The sequence below is a fragment of the Anser cygnoides genome, chromosome 8 (genome assembly GCF_040182565.1).
Source record: "Anser cygnoides isolate HZ-2024a breed goose chromosome 8, Taihu_goose_T2T_genome, whole genome shotgun sequence".
In the NCBI taxonomy this organism is placed as follows: Eukaryota; Metazoa; Chordata; class Aves; order Anseriformes; family Anatidae; genus Anser; species Anser cygnoides.
In genome coordinates, this window is record NC_089880.1 from 31,466,589 (window position 1) to 31,482,118 (window position 15,530).

At 46.1% G+C, this 15,530-nt stretch overlaps 1 long non-coding RNA gene across 4 annotated transcripts in view; it reads left to right on the forward strand.

The window, feature by feature from the left end:
- The window catches only part of LOC106033101 (uncharacterized), a 50,163-nt gene that overhangs the window by 18,245 nt on the left and 16,388 nt on the right, over positions 1 to 15,530 (forward strand). For all 4 annotated transcript variants that reach the window (XR_010833110.1, XR_010833108.1, XR_010833111.1 and 1 more), the window contains exon 10: positions 7,048 to 7,187. This is a non-coding gene — a long non-coding RNA (uncharacterized lncRNA). The remainder of the gene's footprint in view (positions 1 to 7,047; positions 7,188 to 15,530) is intronic.

The following is a 15,530-nucleotide window of genomic DNA, read 5'->3' on the forward strand; positions in this document are numbered from 1 at the left end:
GTTTAGCAGTTCTGAACACAGAGAGGGCTAAAAAGCTTTTCTCTGTGGAGCTTGGTGTAAATGAATAAAACGGAGCCTTTCAGTGGGTGAATTAAGAACAAATTCAAAATTACTCTATCTAGCTTTTGTCTGTATTTAATCACCCCTTGGATGTAACTAATACTATTCCCTCAATGTATTTGAGTGGTTTAAATAACCTGAACACATACACTTGTAGTTAATGAAAAAATAGTATCAGCAAATACATGATCGGACTTCCTTGGGTGCAAGCAATGTTGTTCTGCCATGAAGGCAGAAATAATCCTAAATAGTTTTGGGGGAGGGTGAGGGACAAAACCAAAATGCTCATAGCTGGGCAAATGAGCCTCCCAGAACCCAAGCCTTTGAAAGCTTTCCAACTATTATCCCGTCTCTGTTGGATATTGTGGCTCTGATGATTTCCGTGTGTCTGCAGAGTAAGGACAGCTGCAATTTAAAATGATGGCACATTAATTGTTAAATTACATCGGAGAGCCCAGGAAATGCTTGTTAGTGCCACATTAAAGCCACGTTAATATATCATGATTAATTGCACAAGGAATATCAAATGAATTATTGATTGCTCTCTTATTACCGCAACAGCTGCCTGTCATTACTGCGTGTGGTGGTTTGTGATAAGTATTACCCTTGTCATTTTCTGGGCTAAAACTCTGTGATGAACCATAATCTACATTCCCACAGCTAACAGATGCCAATTTTCCCACTTTCAGTGGTCAGATGAGTAGGTATTAAAGTTTAGTGCAGACACGGATTAAATAGTCTAGTAGCATTCGGTATGTTGCTAAGGTCTGAAGAATTATGTGGTCCTGGAGGTACAAGGGGCAGCAAGTGCCCCTGAGCATGCCTATTGCTGCAGCCTTTGGAGAAGGAAACTGCTAGGTTCTGTGTGTCGAGGTCAGCCTTGACTTTGACTGCTCTTGCCTTCAGTTTAGTGTTAGGCAATGTGGATCGAGTCTGCGTGGTAAGGCATAGCTGGATATACAGCGATGTGAAATTCATCTGTGCTTGCTCTGACTGGGACGAGGTGCAGGAGCCTCTCTCGCAGCTGGGCACTGTTTCTACCTGTTGACAGCTCAGGCCTTGTGCCCATCTCAGAGCAGGCAGAGGAAGGTTTTCACCTTGCCTTGCGAGGCACAGTCCTGCACTCACAAAAGGCACCAGCACGTTCTTAATTTCTAACCATAGGTTAGCGTTAGATCAAATTGCTGTTTGTGGTGATTCTCGCCAAACACAGCACCCGGCAGTAACTTCCTCTGGATGCTTCTCTTTTCGCGATTTTTTGTGAGTGAGCTTTGTTCCTAACACTATAGGAACGACTTGGTGAGATGCGATATGTGAGGATTATAATGCACCGAGAGGGTATGACTAATTGCAATGACAGGGCAGAGCTGGTGGATTCATTGCAGAGAAATTAAATAGCACATTCCACACCACTGTCTGATCAGCTGTCGGCAAGGGAGGAAGGCGCATACAATGGGAAAGAAAGGCCAGGCTCCAGAGACAACACCCAGATCCCCTCCTCAGCCAATCACCCATTCATACCGATAATTATACCAGGGTATGTATGCCAGAAGAAGCCGAGCTGACATAATGGCCATTGGTGATTGATTAGCGAAATAAAAGAAAAAATGCGGGAGCAAAGACAAGCAAAAGCATCTCCTTGGGGCAGGTATTCTTCGTGCTGCGCTGAATCTAGCATGTTTTTGTCCTCGTCCACCATTCTAAATTGATTTTAAGTAAAACTTCATTAATTCTCACAGGTCTCAAACTAAAGTGAAAGCCGCAATCTCCAGTGACAATGCATAGAAAAACATTATGTGCTTTACTAGGAAAAGCATTGTCTCTGAAGCTAAGTCATAAGAGGTGAATTAACTTACTCACAGTCACTGGAAGAGGTGGGTACCATTTCCTAAGTCATACCTACGGGAACGGACTGCAGCCTCCATCAGCCCTGCTGCTTCTGACACCCCAAGTTGTATCTGAGCAAAACCCAAAGGATTATTTAAAGTTATTGCGTAACAGAACTTGGAGGTTAATAGCTTCCAGGCTGTGGCTCTAAATAGAAAACAAGAATGATGCTGGGTAAATTAAGAGTGGAGACCAATTTGGCAGCTGTTCCCCCTTTCTCTACGGAGTACACAACTGGCAGTCAAAAAAGAGCTGTGAGTAGAGCTGTTGCTGGGTGCTAACAGCAAGGGGATCATTGTTTACGACAGAGCCTCACACGCAGTTGGAAAACATTTAAAATGTGAATGATATTGCAATGTTTTTGCCTACAGTGGAAAGAAAAGTGAAGAAAATTTCAAATGTAAGTAATTTACTGAGAAAACCTATTTAAGCTTAACCTGAATTGTTAGCAAATCTGCATTAAATTTGGCAAACACAATCCGTTGCCAGTTAAAGCGTTGAGGGGTTGCCATGCTCCAGTTAGGAGAAAAATACGGATAGGTGGAGTAGCAGCATCCTGCCCAAAACCGTTCGGGTCCGAGGGGGCTGCTAGCTGCAAATGAGCTCTGTCCCTGCGGGCTGTGTATCTTTTTTCACCGTACGCTGCTTCTGCTCTGCCCACAGGCCAGTTCTGGAGGCAAAACTCCACCAAGCAAACAATCACAGATCACATACTCCTAGAGCTCTTGACGTAAAGCCTGCTGACAACATTCAGCACTGCCTCCATCTCAGGGAGTAACGTGGCTGGAGAAAATGGAAAAATTATTCTCTTCTATGTAAAGAAAAGGCTCAGAGGCCAGGGTGTGGGGCTGGGAAGATGAAAGCTCCTTTCTTGGTTCTGCCAGGGGCCAGAAGTGCTGTGCAAGGTGCCTTGCTTCTCTGTGCTGCGTTTTCCCCAAACGCAGGACGTGATCATCACTTTGACATCTCAGGGTTCCTCAGCAGCTGTGGATGAAATGTGCAGCACTGTTATCTGTACATAAACATCGTTGTTTTGACTTGGTGACAGTTATGAAATGTTCTCCAAACTCTTTCTCCTTTTCCACTATTTTATCTGCAGAAATGAGGCTTTAAAAGGGAGTTGATGTGCATGTTTTTGATGTACCATGAGAGCTTCATTTCTTATAGAAGACGACCTCAGTCTCACGCTAACTTTTCCCTTCCTGTATAAGGCTTAAAAGAAAAAAGGAGGGGGGAAGGAATTAAATATTTAAACCTCTCAGGCTCCTTTTCTGTGCATTGATACTAAGGCATGCAAACCTAGACTCTACCTAATGGCATGCTATTTTTAAAATGCGCTGGTGGATGGCATTGCAGTAACTGGATCCTAATTGGTGCAAATGGATGTGTTCGCATTAGCCGGGTGGAGCGGTGCCAGGGCTGGCTCTGTTTTGAAGGATGCACCTCGGTCTCTCAAGACGATCAGAACATCTTCCTGTGCCCAGAAGCAGATGACAAAGCACAGACTTCTCCTTTTTGAAATCAGCAGCTGAAGTCCAGTGGAGTTAAAGGAGAGCCAGATTGTACCCAGATGTGCACTGAAAGCTGGAAATGGAGAGGGGCTTCACTCACCCTCACATCCTTGCCGCGTGGCAGCAAGAAGAGGGCTGTAGACCCAAAAGCAGAGCTGTGAGGCGCAGAGCCGCGGCGTGCCGGCCTTCTGGCCCAGCTGCAGCAGAAGTCAGCAGGCACCCTGGGTTCCTCTGCAGCTCCCAGAGCTTGCGCTCTGCTGCTTCCAGTCCAAGTCCCTGGTGCTGCTGGGGCTTCTAATCTGGGTGACCCCTAGGTGGATGGCAGGGATTTTTTGGAACTGATGTTGTCAGAGGCAGCGTTAAAGCGAGAGGCACAGGGAAAAAACAGAGCTCAGAGATGAGGGAACGCAAGGAATGGAGATGTTTCTGTGCCGCCTTCTCAAAACAAGACCTAAGAATGAAGCCCAGCTGCCTTTTCTAGAGCACCACAGCAAGGAGCAGGCTGGGGCGAAGGAGGAGGATTATCTAATCAATCTAGTTGCTTATGGCCCCCACTACCTGGTCAGTGTTTTCTTAAGAGGCATCCTACAGGCTTGAGTGTATTTGGGAAATATCCCAGAGCTTCACCTCTCCCTTCCTGCACAGAAAGCTATTTGGCCATGAAGAAGAGACTTTGGCTTCCCAGAGTCATCTTTCGTCTGCCTGGCTTACAACACAGGGAAGGGAAGAGAAGGGATGTTTTGTTCTGTTCTGTTTTTCCCTTTCCTCCAATGTGACCCCTCCATCATGAGCTTGAAAAGAAAAGGCTGAACTTGTCTACATTTTACTGACATCTTAGTATTTGGTTTGGTTTGGGGTTTTTTTGGTCCTTCCCTTGATCTCCATACATGTAAATGTAAAAAGGCCAGCCCTGGGGATACAGTAAGGTGACTTTCCATCTTACCACCTGTATGTCATGTTAATTTAAATCACGTAAGAGAAAATCTTATCTAGACAAGGGAAACCTGTGGTCTAGATTTTACTCTACCTCCAGTGTAGAAATCTGCATGGATCAGAGCCATTTTATGTGACCAAGTTAGTGCGCAAAGGCTAGAGGATGCTGCCCCATCAGGATGCTGATCCAGCTCTTGCAAGCAAAAACATCTCACGATCAGCTTTTAATAGCATGCCGCAATTTGTTAACATTTTAAAGAACATAATGTCACGTTTTATTTCATTCCACTGCTTTAATTCCTTCAGTAATGAAGATAGGCTTGTCAGGATGAATTTTTAATATACTGATTTTGGTTGCTTTGCTTTACTTCACGGGCTTCCTGCACCTCTCCGATGCATTGAAAGGACAGCAGTGCACGTTGCTTTTGCTCCTTTACCTGGAAATGGTTGCAGTGACTTGAAAATACGCTCACTTTTCTGATGTATTGTGAAAGCTCACCGACACGATAGTCTAATATCAAGGCTAATGAACATGAACCATGTTTTAAAAATCTGTTAACCTGATATATCTATGATGCAATTAGAGGCGATAAGGAGAAAGAAGTTTTGGAACCATTATGTGAAAAACTGATTGTCAGAGGAGCTTAGCGGATGAGCTGCCTTCCGGATCATTTTTCCAAGTTTACATTTTCTTCTGTCCCTGCAGCGCAGACCACAGAATAAAGCAGTCAGCGCCGCTACCAGAAATATTCCCCTTTTGTTGCCTGCTGCTTTGGTAAGAGCTTGTGAGAAGTGCAGCAGGGAAGACAAACAAGTTATTACCCGGCCTTCTCGGTGCAGGCTGCAGAGCGGCTGCGGGACACACCTCTGAAGGCCATCTATTCATAGCCAAACGCCGCCGAATGCATCTGCCCCTGCTAAAACAATTTACCGCCGCGGTGATTCACGAGCTGAGTCGTGCCACATGTTTTGCTGCTCGCATATTTCTGGGAGAACGGAAGGGAAATTCCTGTTTTTAGCAGAGAAGAGGGCTCTCCCCGTACCAGGCTGGAAATGCCTGTTGGCCCCGCTTCCCGTGCCTGCTGGGTCTGAGCTTTCTTGACAAACGTGCTCAAAGTTTAGGCAAGTCCAATTTTCCCTGGTCAGGACATTCTTAAACCTCAAGCCCTGAAGTACCGATTGCCAGACCCACGGGAGCAATTCTTAATACTTAAAATTGTCAAAGCACAAAAAGCTTTAAAAAACACCAGCTTTTAAGCACCCAAACCACCTTTGCAGAATGAAGTATAATTTTGGAAACCAGAAACTTGCATCAGCAGAAAGCGGGATCAGTTCTGCAGAGCTGGTGATGTAAGCCCGAAGCATCCTCTGTGCCTTGCTGAGGTCTGTGTTTAACATCTAAATGTTTAGATCAGGTTTGCCATGGCCTCCTGAGCCTTTTGATGAGAACCGCATGTTGCCAGCATTATTTCTCCTCCTCTCTCCTGAAACAGAAACTTGCAGAGCAATCACAAGAAGAATTTCCACTGGTTTCCATCTGTTTGGGACCCAAAGCCTTGAAAAGGAAATCCTTTGTCATGGTCTATCGCCTGTCATTTCAAAGATCCTGCAGATTTATCTAAATACACCTTTCATTTGTAGATCTGAAAGCATTTCTGGTTTGGTTAAGCTATTTATAATCTACTGTGAAAACAGAGATGTGATCTTTGTACTGTCACTCAGCAAAATACGCGGAAACGCAGGGGTCTGAGAAACCACCATTCACGTTGCCCTGTCTGAAGCTATTTAGAAATAAGTTCAAACTAATAATTTAAATTATTTATGAACCTACTTACAGCAAAGTCCACATAACATTTTCTATAAGAAATATCTGTGTAGACACCTCTTGGTAATTTGGGTTTTTTGTTTGTTTGTTTGTTGTGTTTTTAAATTTTAGGTCTTTAAAATAGGATAATTACCATCCTGATAGGTAAGGGGCTCTTTGGTTAATGCGCTTGTTAGTAGGCTGTATTGTTAGTTGCATCTATTTGTAGAGCAAACCAGCCCCTGTAGATTTTCTATCATTTGTGAATCAAAGCTGCTTTTGATGAATATTCAAGTAGGGCAAAAACAATTTTCTAGCAGCTACAGTAGAGGCACATTAGGTCGTGCCATAATAGTCAGTAAGGTCAATCAGTTTTATCTTACTGTTCCTACCATTTAGCCAATAGTTGCTACCTCATCTCTATTATTATTATAAGAAGTTTCTCTCTCTCATTCATTGTATTTCCTGAATGTCTCTGTATGACAGAAAAATGAAAGGCAATCTTGCTTTTCCAAAAGAAATACAGAGAGAAAACACGTAGTAAAGAAAGTCCTTCAGGGCTACTCTGCACATCCCTCTTAAAATACACAAATGGCACAGCTGTAACAGCAGAAAAATTGTATTAAGACAAGCATTAATTGCAAAACTTCATCTCACTTTTTAGTTTTTTAATGCTCTCTCCTTCCAAAATTAGATAATTAAGGGTGACTAATGAATACAGGTTTGCTCCTGTATTTCTTAACCGTCCTAACCAGATGCCAGCAGTACCCCAGCCGATACCTGCTGTAATTGCATACCTACTGCATTCGTGGTCTGGATACTCTTTGTGAATAATTCGCATTTTGTCAGCAGATTGGCGTGGCTCCATCAGAAAGTTTGGCCTGACCACAAGCCATATTGCAACGCCCGAGGAAGCCGAGCGTCCCAGAGAAACGAGTGACCCCAACGCATGGCACTGCCTCTTGTCCCGGTGTTCTGCAGCAGCTGGAGAGGTGAGTTCGGGCTGGCCCAAAACAAGCTCTAACAACTCTGTGCTCCGACCTGTGGAGAGGGAAGGTGGCAAATCTCTTCTACTGCTTGGATGTGGTGCTGTTTTCTTTGCTCCTTAGTACAGAAATACACTACTCTGAGGAGTATCCCTCTTATCGGAAATCACTGCTTTCCGTTTTCTGAACACCCGTGTATTTTTCTGCACAGCACATCTTCACTGGGCACCTTTACTCTGAAGTCTGCTTTTGTAGGCTGAAAAGGAAGAAATATCGCTGTTGATTATAGCAACAGTTTGCTGGAGTGTAACAAACTGGCCGTGTTTGTGCAGCTGGTCACCTGGTTAGTGGCGTACCTCACATCCCATTTATTGCTTCAGATCATGCTCCATATGTGCAGGGATAACAAAACGTAATCCCGTATATCTGAGGAACGTTTCTGATACCACAGAAGCTCAAGCACTACACGTGGATTACTGATGGCATTGTCTGTTACTGACAGCCTTGTCTATGTAAATGATATTAGGCACTAACAGGGGAAAATGCGTGTGAAATGAAAAACTATGATTATGTTCTTTCTTCATCTGTAAAGTAGTTTAAATAGCATCATTCCAGTCTGAATATGTAATTTGGCATTAAAATCTCATAACAGGATTACCCCATCACTCACAGACCCTGCAAGAGTAATTTTAAAGGAAGTTATTTATATGGAGAAGCCAAGACACTTGCGCTTTTTATGGGCAGATAATGGAGACCGAAGAATGATTTATGCCAAATGGAAACAATTCCTCATAATTGCATGAAGTACTTAATATTCCATCTCCACCCCCGTGAACAGGAAACTGTCTGGGTTTCAATTTATGGTTAATTTGTAATAATCATATATTAAATCTATCAGTTGCACTCTGAAATACAATAAGTATTTTCCCCTGGGAGTTGTCTTCCCAACCTTCACCAACCCTTCACTGTCAGCAGCGTTGCTTCCCTTCCTTACATCATGTTTCTCTATTCGATCAGCCTGTAACCAGCAGTGACACATTTAATTCTGCTGACATGTGGCAATGAAATCCCCTGCGCCCTCGTCTTGTCTCCCTCTATAGCAGAACACAAATTTCTGAATACACTGCATCCCAGGTAGGGAAAATGCACTTTCTTTGGGCTACGGGCCGGGAAGTAGCAACAGGCATGGTGCGGGGCAGCAAGAGCTGTTTGTTGTTCACAATATCCTCTGCCGGCAGGGTCTGGCTGTAGTGTGAGCAGCAGCGTGGGTGTGCAGGCAGTGGCAGTGCAGGGGGATCCCCGCAGCCAAGCACAGCTGGCACCTCTGGCTTGCTAAAGGCACAAATTGCTTGAAGGCAAATTGGGATCTGTTCCCTATCTGGCATAGGTGTCAGGGGAATCCTCTCAAAATTGGATTATGTTAAGGTGGTGTGTTCATTTTTTGAAGCTCGGTCAGGATTTTGGCTTGAGCTCTGAATAAAACCCCATAGCCTTTAATGTAGGGGGAAGGCTTGAATCCTTGCCTCTCCCCTCCAGCACACCTTGACATTAACCAGCTTCCCCACCACCTCTTCCTACTGCTATAATTACAACCTGCAAGAGCTGGCAGAGTGCATGTGCCCAAGAGGGCAAGGAGCTGATTTTTGAGGCTGCAAGAATGCAAATAGCCAGAAATATCAAAGCTGGAAATGCACTGCTTAGGTTGATCATTAGGGAGAAAAAAATGCACAGGCTGACAGTGAGGCTTATGGGTTTCTTCTCATAATTTTCACAAGAAGAGGAGAAAAAGGAAAAAAAAAAAAAAAAAAAGGAAAGATTTTTTTTCCGTTAGAGGGAAAATTAAAAGCCCTGGAAACTACACAGAAGGAAACAGCTCTGCCTTGACCTCAGGCTGACATAAGAGGCTTCCTTTGCAGTGAAACACACTGGATATTCATGCAGTCTCTGCATAAGACTCTGTGTTTATTGCAAGCAAAGAGATACGAGCACGGAGCCTGCACGTGGCAAGTCTGGAAAAATCCCGTGTGGATGCTTTGTGAGAAGCCAAGTGGCTGCCAACCTACTGCCGGTGCGTGCAGCTGCTTGCAGCGAGGGTGCACCAGCCAAAGAGTTAACAAGGGAGATGTGCAGGGATTTGGGAGGGCAGAAGAGTTCGTCTGGAGGTTTGACCAAAGGCAAGCAGCAGTCCTTCATCCCCAGACGCAAAACCCCAAAGGCCCAGCCACGCTGCCATCCTGCCCAGCCCTTGCCCGTCACTGCGTGTCTGGGGCAGAAGGGGCGCGGGGGGCGTAGGACAGCAGCTACGTGTTCCCTCTAGCAGCTGCTGCCAACTTCCTGATCCCATTGACGTGACGAGTCAGATTTAATCAGTCTGCCTAAACCATCCACAGCCCCTGAGGGGTTGTTAAGTCTGGGAGGAAAAAGGGCAGTCCGGCATCGGCGTGCGTTTACAAATAAATCTTGTGCAGCCCGGTGCAAAATGACCAGAGGGTCTGCACCCTTCCCAAAAACAAGATCACCAAGTCCCTCATATACCGTGATTTTTCTGGGTCAGATAAACACAGCCTGAAATCTTAAGGGTTATTTCTGAACAGTCATAGGAAAATCCTGAGAGATAGAGTGTACTCAGTCACAGCCAGATAAGCAATGGCTTTTATCAATGACTTCTTTGTGAGCCCGAAGATACCAAAACATCTGTATTATTTATAATCTCCTGTGGAATGCAACTGGGCTTAGAAATATTTTTCTCTCATCTTTTGATTCTTCGCCAGGAAGATGCTTCCTAGACACTGAAGCTGGTTTTGAGAAGCCCAGCTAACTGCAGGCCAGGGGTCTCTGCTCATTTCAGGACTTGCCTTAGAAAACACCTGAGGGAACCGACCATTTAAAAAACAGGTCGGCTTGGTTTGTCTTGCATTAACCACAGACTGGGAACGGAGCTTTGCGAACCCCGCTGCACTCGCAGGCGCCCTGTGAAGGCACAGCAGACCCCGAGCCCCCTCCCAAAGCACCCCGGGGCTGTTTTATCACACGAAGCCTCCCGCAGCCCCGTGCTGGGATGGGGCTGGGAGCAGCGTGGGCGTTTTGTGGTGACGTTGTGCAGTAATTCCCAAAAGCGAGTGTGCCAGCGAGTGTCTTATTAAACGCGCACGAGAGATGCAGCCGAATTGAAGAACTCACTGGCAATGTGTATGGACTCGGTAATAATATTCACTGGGAGTCTGGGGGAACTCTTCCCTCCAAGCACAAAGGTATTGGGAGAGGATGACTTGCAGTAGATGTCTGAGCATAGGGAGCAAAGAACCAGTGTTCCCTGCAGACCGGAGTCCTGCGTCTTCCTTCTGATCCTTCAGGCAGCTCCTCTGCCCACGGCGCCACAGACAGGCACGGGTTGCATTCGCAATATTGACTACACGGGACGCGGGGCATCAGTTTCAGTGCCTGAATCCGGTAGGAATCCCTCGCTGTGAATAATAACGCGGTTCAGCACGACACCCGCAGCCCTGCCCGGTCCATTCCTCACCCCTCCCTTTGCTATTGCTCTGGCAGCTTTTGCAGCTGGGGCTGATGCAGGCTGCGTCCATCTGTTAACGCTATTTCCAAAGGCAGCCGCTCGGCTATGGCTGTTCCTGCGAAGGCAAAAGCCGAACACGAGTCAGAAATACAGCTGTTGTCAGCAGGCTGCCGTTGTGATGAATGAAAACTTAACTTTTCCCGTATGCCGGCCCGTTCTACCCAGTTGCCCCATCTCCTGTCCTTTGCATTCATCAGCCCTTTCATCCTGCTGCTGTGCTGAGGACGCTGCCTATGGTCAGAAGAGCGCCGGCCCCTCGGAGTTCACATAATAGATGTCGACAGGGAATTGAACACCAAAGGGAGGGCTTCAGCCCGCAGCCGTGGCCCGAGCTGGAGGTTTAATGGTTCAAAGACGGGCTCTGCGCAAGGGGAGCATCTGGAAGAAATAACGAGCGGAGGTTTGCGCAGCTGGTTAGCACAGCGGCGCTGGTTGGCATGTTCTGAGCAGGTTGGGCAGTGCTCGTGCAGTAGGGTAATGTTAAAATTGCCCTCTAATTTTGGCCTGCCCTTCCAAAGCAGAAGTCTACTGGACAACGTGCCTCCTGCTCTGCTCTGAAACCTGCCGTTGGGCTTCAGCTCCTGGCGAGGATCTGTTTGTAATGGTTGGAGCCAGAGTCAATCCTATTATTTCTTTTAGTTATGTATTTACCAAACATATGCAGAAGCAGTTGCTGGAGCAAAAGGTAGGGTTTCTAAATGATGAAAATTGAATTATATGGGCATGCATATGCCGCTAGTAATGTAAGGCACTGGGTTTGTATTAATGCAAAATGTGATATTATAGACTAGTACGTCTATACTTGTACGTAGCGTGCGTGTGCATGTGCACACGTACATACACTTACATATGGTTTATATACACCAACCATAACTTTGTGACATATCTAACCCTAGATCTGGCAAGGCTGGCCCAGGAATAGAGCAGACAGCAAAGGCACGTAGGAGAAGGCAGGCTCTGTGCAGCAGCAGCTTCTCCAGCTCTGCAGCTCTCATGCTCGACCCCTGCAAAACAAAGCTCCCGAGGTTTCCAGCTGCCGCTTCGCGCCTCGCCTTGCTCACCACCTCTGCTGCCCTCTTGGTGGGGAAGCTGGCTACACCTCAGCGTAGATTTCAGCATCTATCCATGATGAATTTGTATTTTTCCCCCGTTCTCCAGTCTCTAAATTCTGCATGATGCTTGCCGGGAGCCCCAGGGCAGCCCTGTGCCCTGGCTGAGCTGCAGCCTGGTGGGGCCCCGGCTCTCAGCCTGCTCTGCAGGCGCTGTCCCACGGGCCTTTCGTCAGCCCACGCGGCATTCCTCTCCCGTGGGAGCGTGTCACCAGCTGTGGGCTGTGGGCTGTATCCTTAGCTAGGTACGGTAGCTGAGCACCGTTAGCATTTACAAAGCGATGCTATTTTACACCAACAGAGTATCTGCTTCGTTAAGTCTAAATGCGGGGGGAAGTTGTTTGGTTTGATCCTACAGGCATTGTCTCACTGTTGATAGCTGTGATCACGGGATGCAGATTGCTATTATTCCCTTCTTGTGGGGAAACTGTGTTTCCAGTAAGGAAGTCCCATTGATCCTTACTCCGACCCCGCACATCAGCTGGGTTGTATCCTGCCTGGCGGGCTGTCTCAGCCCTGGTGCCTCTGCGTAGGAAAACATCTGAGGGCACTTCGCTGTATTTATTTTCCCCATCTTTTTTGCAGATGCACCCAACCCAAAATGTGATCTCAATTATTTTTGTCATCATCAATGACAGTTGCAATTCATCATCTAGTTTTATTTTCTTGCACATAATAACTTCTATGAAGCAGAAATACACTTCAGCTGCACATCTGTCAGCAAACCACGGTTCCTTATCCAAGTAAACAAAATAACTTTATTTATTCTTACTAACAAAGACGTTTTCTAAAATGTGCTGTAAATATTTAGAATGAGTTGCGATGCTGTGTGATCTTTATGTGCCTCCCAGATATTTCCATCATTATGTTCTACACTAGAAAACCGGATTAAAATACAAGATCTGCGTCCCACTAAGGGAGCAAATAATAGCATCAAAGCCCTTTGTAGATGCACAGAGTAATTGCTTTTAGCACACTTTAGAAGTAAAACCATTTTAGCTTGACTATAATTGCTGTATATATACTCAAATAAATAATAACCACGTTAACACAGGAAAGAAAGGCTCTAACAAAGCCCAGCGTGGTGCCTGGGCTGCTTCACGCGAGCTGGAGGCTGGGAGGCTGACGGCTGGGAGGTTGATGGCCACGAGGCTGATGGCCACGAGGCTGATGGCCATGCTGGCCGTGCTCGAGCCATGGCCAGGTGAAGCCCCTTCCCCATGAGTAGTGGAGCTCAGACCAGGCATGCCCCCGGCCCCGCAGCCTCTCTGGCTCCTGCACGTCCCCACGGTGCGTATCCAGCACCGTGCCTGGCCCTTGCGGCCTCTCTTGTGGGCCCACGTGGGAAGGTCAAGCGTGTGGTGACTGGAAGAGGACACCCAAACGGTTATTGCATCGAAACACAGGACTGTGGCAGAGAAAAGACTAGGATAAAGCATAAATACTCAAAACACTTGAAGCGCTGTGCTTAGGTACAAACACAACTGCCATTTATTCTTGACCTCCACTGAAAGGGAAGCGTCGCCGCTGCCGTTACCGACCATGCAGCTTTCTTACATGGGGATATTTGTGTGTTCTGGGAACATGGGCACCACATCACACCATAAAGTAATGTAACACAGTTATTTTTCACTTCTCCTTTCTTCAAATTTGGCAGCTAAAACTACCATCGCACTCAACAGACATAGATTATTTAATTCACCAGTTGTCCATTGGCTGCATTTCAAATATGTGTGAAATAAAGCCAGGGATCAGGAGCTATATTTTATAGTAAAAAGAAAAAATATAACATAATAACTTTCCTCCCTCACAGTGTTTAAAACCCAGCTATTTCAGCCCAGTGAGTCTGGGACTGAGGCTGACTTCAAAGGTCCCCATTGTCTGAACCGAAATGTAAAATACAGCCAAAGAGCAAAAATAATGACAAATAAGCTGGAGCTTAATTTATTCACCATTACATTGACAGTTTCTCTTTAAATGAAGTGCTGTGGCTTGCATAATCTGGAGCATAGTCAGTAACGAGGCACTAGCAAGTCAGTGCGGGGTTTGTGCTGGTGTCGCAGCGGCAGCGGCCCCAGTAGCACGCAGTGACCCGAGCAGTTCGCATCCTGCACATGGATGGGGTCGAGCCAAATGAGGGAAATCCCTGCTGTGCTCCTGTGTCTTCCTCACAGGGCAGGACTCCCCTGCGGCATATCGTAGGTTTTGTCCGATATGAGGGTTTTTCACATGCTCGAGTGACTGCTGGTGTTGTCAGAGTTCAAATTTTATTCTTTTTCTTAGATGGGAGTAGAGAGCGACTGCCTGGATGGGGTTTGTGCAGGGCACACAGAGATGAGCCTCTGCAAACAGAGGTGGGATACAGGCACAGGTTAGGACCAGATGGGTTTTTGATGGGGATCTGTGTCAAACGGTATGGGTCTGAAGGGGACTGGCAGAAGGGCCTGTGTCAGTTTGGAAGCACACAGTAAGCTAATAGCAAGCATGACAAGGGAGTCCACAAGGAAAATCTTTCTTCTCACACCAAAGAAGTGTTGAATTCAGCACTGTTTGCGTGGATTGACAATGGGAATGGAATAAATTATTAAATGGCTGCTCATTAGATGAGCACTAAACTAGGTACTGAATGTGTCAATGGTATTTCGAGGAGAAAATATAAATTAAAGTGTCGTATGAATTAGCTGCCTCCAGCAGGGCTGAGCTGAGCTAGCACAGAGCCTCACTTCTGGCATTTCCTTCAGTCTGAATGTTTATTTTTACAATCTGAGTACCTAGGATGTGTGTACGTGCATATGTGCACAGGCAGAAATATATATGGATTCATTAGTGTATAGATCAGTTAGCATTTCTGTAGTGTTATTGCCTAGGCATTGACCCGGTTAATCACCACAACAGCCCTAGGAGGGAAATGTGTATGTCTGTCCATTCTGTCCCCCATGTTTTAAATTTTCAACAGCAGCCATGGTGTTGAGAAAGACCCGGTGGGGAAACCCCTGTGAGACCTCACGAGAGGTTTAGGGGCTGCCTGGCCACAGGAGCGTGCCCAGCACTCAGCCCTCAGCCCCTAGGTCTGGCTTGGGTTGGAAATGCTCGTGAGGTCCCATGCAACCTCCTCCTCTGCCTTCCTGAGCTTGGCAGGACTTGTGAATTACTGTGTGTTATTGTTAAATCTGGGAGCCGTAAAAAGGGGCCTAGGAAGGACCTTGAGGTGTCACCTAATCCTTTCTCCTGGTCCTGGCCAGGTACAAATGTCTATCGATCATCCTCAGCAGGCATCTGTCTCGCTCACTTTTACAGACCCGTGATGGGATCCACAAGCTCTGTGTCTTCTACTGCCATCCTTCAATTGCATAATATTCCGTGGTTTTTTTTTTCTAAGTAGCTAATATAAATCTCTCTTGCTGTGAATTAAGCTAATTTCTTCTAGTTTTGTGCTTAGAGGACATGGAAACCAATTGGTAATTGCCTTCGGTAAAGTAACCTACAAGGATTGTTACAGTCTTTGATCTGTCTTCACTTTTTTGTATGAAGCAAAGTCAACATTTCCCAACTGTCCTCGTACGTCTTACTTTAGAAATCCATCAGCATTTCCACTGCTCTTCTCTGAACCCCTTTCCTGCTGTCAATTGTGTGGGTACAGAACAATCACATCCATACAGGTACAGC